Raw genomic sequence first — 9,729 nt, 5'->3', positions numbered from 1 at the left:
AGAAGGAGAGAGACCTCATCTGCCTCTTCCCCATCACCAATGGCCCAGACATCATCCTATACCGACAGAAGATAGGAGGAGAATCTTCCCCACCCTCCATCACCTTCCTGCATCTCACACAACCAACCCAAACAGAAGAGAGATTCATCAAATTACCAAATCCTACCCAGTTTTGATCCTGGGTTCTCTTCAGCACAAGATGGAAGAAGTGACAAAGAAAAAACTGACCTGATCCAGGACAGGCCCTGTCCCCAGGAGGATAGTATTATTCCAAGACTGCTCTGCCAAAGACAATGGGTGAGAAGCAGCCTTACAAAATAGACTTGGGGGGTGGTGGGAGATAAACAGAGAATTTCTGAGATCCCCTGAGGAGCTCAAGCTCAGAACAGAATGACCAGGGCCTTTATTCTGTGATGGGAGTTAAGGATTGGTGGGTGTAAACTTCAGATGGATTGGGACTTGAATGAGATGACATTTAGTCCAGTGGTATGTTTGAACTCATACACCTCCTGTCTACACCCAGCAGAAATAAGGGGTCTAAATTAGAAAAAGTCAGTATCTAGGTAACCTTAGTGTCTTCACTAAAATCAGAGACCTCTTTGCTCTGTTTAACAGCAATTCAAAAGTGGTTCTCAGGATTTGTCAATATCTTGTTGATATTTGATGCCATTGTTGTCACTGTGTTACTACTGTAGCCAAGGTAGCACAGTTATTGCTATCAATTGGTTTTCCTTGTATGCCAATACCTGGGTTGTCTGGGGTCATAATAAATACTTTGGCTCACTCCTAAAGAGCCAGGTACTGGGCCAAAGAAACCATAATCTCAATCACCAAAAGCAAACAAAGAAAAAAGAAAAGACAGCAAAAAGCCTCCACAAACTCCAAAATTTCCCCAAACTAGTTCAGGGGAAACTCAATGGGAGTAACCACACAGCAGAAATATCCGAAAGCTAATCAAGGTGGTAAAACAATTTAGTAAGGTGGATGACAAAATAAAGAAGATATGACTAATTACATAATGACCCTAATGAAACAAATGATCAGCCAGTCTAAAGAAGACATTAACAAAAATTGAGAGGAGACAGAAATGTAAAACATTAATGCCCAGCAGAGAAAAGAATGAGAGACCAAGAAAACATTCCAAACAGAAATACAGGAGATTAAAAATATAATTGAAAGTATGAGCAACAGAATCAACCACTGAAAACATAAAAGAAAGAAACAAAGAGGGAGGGAAGGAAAAGAAAAGTAAAGAAAAATGAAGGGGATCAAAGTATGGGTGGAAAGGGAAGGGAGAGAAGGCAACAGTGATGAAAAAGTGAATTAAGATGTGTTACATACATGCATCAGCTTCCCACAATAAATGTAAATATTATGTACTGTGCATATGTACTTACAAACCAAAATAATGAAAAAAATTAAAATTTAAAAATTAGAAGACAACACAAAGGGCACAAAAACAACTGTTTACAGAAGTTTACTTTGCAGATGTGGAAAAAGAATTTAACAGACAAATAAGAGATGCATATAGAACCCTGAATAGCCAAGAGCAGAAAAATATCATATAAAATAAAATCATGTAAGAATATCAAATGAAAATATCATATCACACTGTATCATAATTAAAATACCAGAAATCCAACATAAGAACAGAATCTCAAAGTCTGAGAGAGTAAATCAAAACAAATCACCTATCAAGGAAAACCACACCACAGTACACACTTCATATAACAAAAACTAAAAGACATAAAAGATCAAATAGACATCATTACAGTTATAATACTTCAATACTTCACAATAACAAATACATGATCAACTAAACAAAAAAATCATCAAATAAATATGAGTTGAACCAAAACTTTGAACAAAAGGACTAAAATAGACTAGAGTATTCCACCTAACAACAGAATAGACATTATTTTCAGCAATACATGATACTATTTTCTCCAAAATAGACCACATACTATCTGATAAATCATGTCTAAGTAAATGCAAAAGAATAAAAATTTTATCATGCATATTATCAGACCACAGTGTAGTAAAACTAGAAATCAGTAGCAAAATAAACCATAGAAACTTTGCAAACATGTGGAAATTAAACAAGCTCTTGGATAATTAAAGATTCACCAAAGAATTTAAAGAAGAAATAAGACAGTTCCAAGAATTAAATAATAATGCCAGTATAAGATCAGAATTTATGGGGGAAAAAAAGCAGTTCTACAAAGAAAGATATTAGCTGTTAATACTGACATCAGAAAAGCTGAATGAGCCCAAAAGATAACCTAAAGATGAGTGTGAAGGTCCTAGAAAATCAAAAACAAGCCAAATCCAAAGCTTGTACATGGAAGAAAAATTATAAAGACCAGAGCAGAAACAAGTGAAATGGACATTAAGAGAAAAATAAAAGGAATCAATAAATCAAAGACTTCATTATTTGAAAGAATAAACAAAAGAGAAAAATCTTTAGCTTAATTTACCAAAACAAAAGAAAGAAAAGACCAAAAATCAAGAGAATTAATGAAAAAGTTGAAATCACAATGAATACTGCAAAACTCTAAATATTATTAGCAAATATTTCACAAACATATATTCCTAAAATTGGAAAACTCAAAAGAAATGTAGAAACTTCTAGGTACATATGACTTACCAAAATTGAATAAAGAGGACTTAAAATATTGATGAATCTAGTAGCAGTCAATGAAATTGAGGTAGTACCAATTGAAAAACCCCAGGACCCTATATATTTACCACTGAATTATGAGAGAACATCTAGGAAGATCTAATATCAATACTCTTCAAATTCTTAAATTAAATTGACCACAAAGAGGTACTCACAATGTTATTCCCACAAAAAAGGAAACTACAAGCCAATCTTTCCAATGAACATAGATGGAAAACTGCTAAACAATGTATTGGCCAGCAGAATGCAACAAATCCTCAAAAAGATCATATGCCATGGAAAAGCAGGCTTCATCCTAGGGAGGCAAGGATGGTTCATGCAACAAAATCAATAAATGTATTTCATTGCAAAAATGTAAGCAAGTACAAAAATCACATGATTGATTTATTACACACAGAAAAGGTCTGTGACAAAATCAACATCCATCCATGATAAATACACTGAGGAAAATAGGTGTAGAAGGACTTTATCTTTATCTGAAAAAAGTCATTTGTGAGCAACCTAATGCTCATATTATATTAAATGAAGAAAAACTAAAAGTTTTCTCTCTAAAATGTGGACCAAAACAAGGATGTCTACAATTATCACTCCTGTTTAATGTAGTACTTAACACTTTAGCAAAAATAATCAGGCAAGAGGAATAAAAGGGATACATATAGTAAAGTAAAAAAAATCAAGTATTATTATATTCAGATGACATGATCTTACACTTACAAGACCCAAATATCTCCACTGAAAGACTCCTAGAATTAATAATCAATCAAATTTAGCAGTGCAGCATGGTACAAAATAAACACACAAAATCATTGGCATTTCTAAATACTAATAATGAATTCACTGAAAAAGAAATCATGAAAACAATACTATTCACAATATCATCCAAAAAATTAAACACTTATGAATTAACCTAGACAAAGAAGTGAAAAGTCTCTATGTTGAAAATTATATCTCTCTGAAAAAGGTAATTGAGAAGTATAGCAGAAAATAGAAAGATATCCCCTGTCCTGGATAGGCAGACCCAATATAATCAAAGGGCTATACTTCCAAAACTGATACACAGATTTAATGCAATTCTCAATCAAAATATCAAGGGCATTTCTCACAGATATAGAGAAAACCATCCTAAAATTCCTGTGAAACAAATACATAAACAGATTAGTAAAAGAAATCCTGAGCAGCAGAAGCCAAGCAGGTGGTAGCAATCACAGACTTGAAGTTATACTGCAGAGTTTCAGTGAGTAAAGTAGCACAGAACTGACACAAAAACATGCATGTGGATCAGTGGAATAGAAGAGAGGAAGCATTATCAACCGCAGGAATACATAGCTATTTGATCTGTGGCAAAGGGAACAAAAACACTGGAGTAAAAACAGTCTCTTTAATAAATGGTACTGGGAAAACTGGATATCCACAGGCATAAGATTGAGTCTAGACCCATTTATCTCACCATGTACTAAACTAAAATCAAATGAATACAAAATCTAAATTTTAAAATTAAAAAAAAAAACAATTTACTAGAAGATACAGTAGGTACAATTAACTCTTGAAGACCAAGGTATAGGAATGGACTTTCTGAAAACAGTCCTAATGGCATAACAAATTATATTAAGTATCAACAGATTGGAACATACTGAATTAAAAAGTTTCTACATAGTAAAAGAAACAGGTAACAGAGGGAAGAGACAATCTACAGAAAGGGAAATATTTTTTTCACTATTCCTTGGACAAAGTACTAACATCAAAAGCACATAATTTTTTAAATGTTCCCACAAATAAAAGACCTAATCAAAAATGGGCAACCAAGATGAATAGACACTTCACTTCTCAGAAGTACAACTGGCCCATGAGTTCATAAGAGAATATTCAACATCATTGGCCACTAGAGCAAATAAAAATTAAAACTACATTGAGAAACCATTTTACCTCAAAAAGAATGATTATCATCAAATAATCTAGCAATAGAAAATGCTGGCAAGGCTGTAGAGAAAAAGGAACTCTACTACATTGGTAGTAAGAATGTAAACTAATATATTCACTCTGGAAATCAGTGTAGAGAGTCTTCAAAAAACTAAAAATAGAAATTTCATTTCACCTAGTCATCACCCTTTTAAGTATCTTTTCAAAAGTTTTTAAATTAAAAGGATACAAGTATAGCTATGTTTATAGAAGCACAATTTATAATAGTTATATTTTGGAAACATCATATTTATATATATACATCAACAGATGAATACTTAAGGAAAATATCATATATATACTCTTCATAAAGAAAGATAAACTTGAGGCATTTGTAGGTAAATGGATGCAATATGAGAACATAAATTTCAGTGAGATAATCCAGACACAAGACCTTAAATATCACATAGTTTCTGGTGTGTGAGAAACAAAACAAGAGAGATAAAAGATGAATAAAAAGTAGGAAAATTTCAAACAATTTTTCAAATTGTCTACCCCATTATTTCAAAAATATTTTAATATATATGATAATTCATTTTGTTTATACTGCCAGTTCCTTTTACTTCATAGAATAAGTTTTGTACTATTATGTGTTTCTTTTTAGTGAGAGTCTTTTTTGTTTACATCTTGTAATTAATAACTACTTTGAAGACTATGTACACCATGTATAACTAGTGCTAATTATTTTGTGATGAAATATTATTTTTTGTGAAATTAAGATGAAGAATCTTGGATTCAGAAGCATAGCTAGCAATGTCTCTCACCATGCACTAAATTAAAGTCAAAATGGATCAAAGATCCATTTAGAAACACTAAATCTTCTGGTAGAGAGAAGAGGTAGAGCTCTTGAGGACATAGGGTTAAGGCAATGATTTCTTGAACAAAGCCCAAACTGCATGGGAAATAATAGTGCAAAGAATCAACAACTGGGATCTCATCTTATTAAAATGTTTTTAACCCACCAAAGAAATTGCCAACAGAGTAAAGAGAAAACCAACAGAGTGGGAAAAACTTTTAGTCAGTAGACCCTCGGATAAAATACTATTATCTAGAACATAAATTTAAAAAAATTAGACCCCAAATTTAAAGCCTCAGTCCAAAAATGGGCATCTGAAATGAAGAGACACTTCTCAAATGAGGAAGTAGAAAAGGCAATAAATACATAGAAAAATGTTCAACATCACTGGTCATCCAAGAGATGCAAATTAAAGCAATACTGAGATTTCATGTCACTCCAGAAATAATGGTTATTACCAAGAAATCAATCAACAACAAATACTGGTGAGGCTGTGGAGAAAAAAGAACATTTTTCCATTGTTGGTTGGAGTGCAGACTGGTGCAACCATTGTGGAAATCAGTGTGGAGATTATTCAAAAAATTAGGATTAGTGGTCCCATTTGACCCAGCTATTCCCATACTGGGTATCTTCCCAAAAGAGTTAAAAGGATCATACCACAATGATATATGTGCATCCATGTTTATAGAGGCATAGTTTGTAATAGTTAATACTTGGACACAACACAAATTCCCATCAACCAATGAATGAATAAAAAAGATGTGGAGTTCTTTTATACAGTGGAGTAATATTTAGCAATAAAGAAAGATACACTTGAGACATTTATAGCTAAATGGATGCAACTTGAGTGTATACCCTTAAGAGAAATAAATTACATACATACGTGTAAATATCACATTGTCTCTCTAGGGTGAGAAACTGAAAGGGTAAATAAGAATCAAAATGTATAATAGATAATATAAAACAGGAAAAAACTGTTAAAAAAGAAAGGGAAACTGTGACAGAGATAGGGGAAGGAAAAAAATGATAAAAGAAGGAAAAACTGGAAATAAAGCTTTTGTAAATCAGAAGGGAGGGCAGGTTGAAAGGAGGGAGGGAGAATAGGAGAAAAAGAGGAACAAAGCTGTATCATTTAAATATAGATATTATGAAAAAATGTTCAACATCACTGGTCATTTGAGAGTGGCAGATGTAAACAACCCTGAGATTCCATCTCACCCCACAAATAATAGCTGCTATTGAGAAATCAACCAGTAACAAATGTTGGTGGGGTTGTGGGGAAAAAGGAACCCTTCTCCCTTGTTGGTGGGAGTGCAGACTGGTGCAACCACTATGGAGATCAATATGGAGATATCTCAGAGAGCTGGGACTAGAGGTTCCATTTGACCCAGCCATTCCTCTGCTGGGTATATTTCCAAAAGAAGTGAAAGAATCACATCACAGAGAAGTATGTGCACCTATGCTTTTAGTGGCACAGTTTGTAATAGCTAAAACTTGGAAACAGCCCATTTGCCCATCAATTGGAGACTGGATAAAGAAGATGTGGTTTTTCTATAAAATGGAATACTACTCAACCATAAAGCATGAGAAATTAAAGTCATCCATAGGAAAATGCATACATATTGAGGATATACTCCTAAGTAAAATAAATAAGTCACATATGTGTAAATACCGAATACTTCCTCTGGTGTGAAAAACTATATTGTACATCAGATCCTAATGGTATAATTGACACTGTGAAATAGGAAGAAAAGGACTAAAGGTGTAGGTGAAGTGGGAAGGGTAGGGGAAAGGAAATAAGGGAAAATAAAAAATATGAGAAAATTAAAAAATGGAAATAAAGTATTGGTAAATAGGGATGAGAGGAGGGGGTGAAGGGAAGGCAGGGGTATGAGGAAAAAATGAGAATCAAGACCTGTCATGTAAAGACCTGTCAAGATCCCAGTGACGAATGTAACTGTGCTGTATACCTAAAATATATCAATAATGAGAAAAATAAATAAATGTATCATCACATCTTTGATGAATGTGATCATTACATATTTTGTACCAATAAAATTAATTTTAAAAATAGAAGAGTAGCAACGCTAAGTGAAAAAATAACTTTTTACTATTTGGGGACTTGATAAAAAATATAGTTAAGTGCATAAATTAAAGTAGTTAATGAATCCAAAATTTCTTTTCTAACTATCCATATTGATTTATTTTCATAAAAATGATCCCTGAACAAGAACAGAAATGATGAGATTTATCTAAAGCTCAGCTTCATTATTTTGCTAAACTTTCATATAAGATACATAAACACCATGTAAAGGTACATGATCCCAACAATGAATGTAACTGTACTGTATCCCTAAAATGTACCAATAAACTCAATAAAATTAAAAAAAAAAGATACATAAACATCGCACTCAGAGAACATTCTTTTTTAATTTTTTGCATTCGTTTTGCAATCGATGTTCATACAGAAGGAAAGGAAAATTTTTATTCATTGAACAATCTCTCCATAGAAATTGTCTTCTTCATGAATTAAATCAACCATACAAAATCTAACTTTTATTTTATAAAATATAGGCAGCATAATGCATTTAATTCATAATATAATTGTGAGGGTCACTTGAGAAATGTATAATGTGATCCATATCTGGTATATAAAACATAGCCACTTACATGTTTCATGAAAGATAATTTACTAGTTTGCATCATAACATAGATTCTGTGAAGAGGCTGCTCAGGTTCAAACATTGGCTTTACCACTTACTATCTGGCTGATCTCAGGCACATCACTTAGTTTCTATGACTTAGTCCTCTCAACCAAAATGTAGAAATATAATTGTGACTCTTAAACAGTGAGTCTCCATGTTTTTCCATGTTAAAGACATCCTTTATTAAGTGGATTAACTTTAGGAAAACTTTTCCAGGAAAAAATAACAATACATTATTTTTATAGCATAATCTAACAAAATTTCTCTTATATCTATTGAGCAATAAGAAATACATGTGTGGTTTGCAGGTTACGAGCCCCAACTTGAAGTAATATTTATTACAAGCTTTTCAAAACTGCTTCTTTTTCAAAAGAACAAGTACATATGTGATTTACATTATATGTTGTAGAATATTGCAGAAAAAAATTTCATTTGTTTTTAAAGACTTTAGGGAAAATATTAAAACATAAGCAATCTGGAGGGATTTGAAATTAATGCCATTTCTGAAAAGTTTCCCTCCAAATTTTTCAGTTGCTAAATTTCTGGAACTCAGTTGTACTGAGAAAAGAGCAGCATGACACAGCATGACAAAAATAATGCAAAAAGCTTCATTTCTCAAAATTCCCAGCACCTGTCATAGTAAGCAACATGAACATTGGCACTTTTCCAGTATTAAATTATTTATAATGTCATACAAATATCAATGAGTCCCTGAATATTTAGATAGTACAATTTTAATATTAACTTTATATTTAAGAACACTTCATATCTTCTCCCACAGAGATTAAAATTAAATTTAGTTTAAATATTGTTACCATATGAATAAGAAATAGCCACTTATTCCACTATTTATAACCCCAAGATATGGTTTCTTTGTAGTTCAAAACACACTAAGTTTGTGCCTTGGCTAGAACTTCATTTTTTTTTATGATGTGAGTTCCAAGAAGACTGAATTTCAGCTGACAAATTCTCATGTACATTACACAGAACATAGAAAAACTAGTGTTCCTCTAATAAATGAGAAACCATAATATTTCTCTAAGGGAAAAACCTGGTAACACCTGAGGGTGAGGATGATGTAATCAACTTGAGAGTGATGCTGATTGTGCGTTTGTTGAAGTCTCCTTCTTTGACATTTTAAGTCTTGGATTTAATTTTCTTGTATGCATTGCTAAAATAGTGCAGTTGAAATGATTCTAGACTTAGTAAAAAGTGATGTTGTATTTCATCCCCTTTTCTGGTTCCCTCATCATCTCTTTTCAAGCTTTTGTGTGTCAGAGATGTAATTCTGTACTCTGCACACACATAATAGCACTGCTCTTACATCTTCCTTGGGCTAGGTAGATCTCATGTCCCCAAAAGATTTCTTCCTTTGTAAAATCATTGTCTTTCTTCAATACCCATTAATTCTCATTAAGGTGCCAATAGATGATAGCGCTTTTGTTTTCTCATTGAGTTTATTGGTACATTTTAGGTATACAGTGCAGTTGCATTCATCATTAGGATCTTTTACCTTTACATGATAGGTCTTGGTTCTCCTTTTTTCCCCTTGTCCCTGCCCTCCCTTCACCCCTTTCTCCTTCCCTACTTAC

The sequence above is a fragment of the Fukomys damarensis genome, unplaced genomic scaffold (assembly GCF_012274545.1).
Source record: "Fukomys damarensis isolate Sample0158 unplaced genomic scaffold, DMR_v1.0_HiC HiC_scaffold_36, whole genome shotgun sequence".
In the NCBI taxonomy this organism is placed as follows: domain Eukaryota; kingdom Metazoa; phylum Chordata; class Mammalia; order Rodentia; family Bathyergidae; genus Fukomys; species Fukomys damarensis.
This window is presented reverse-complemented; position numbering follows the sequence as displayed.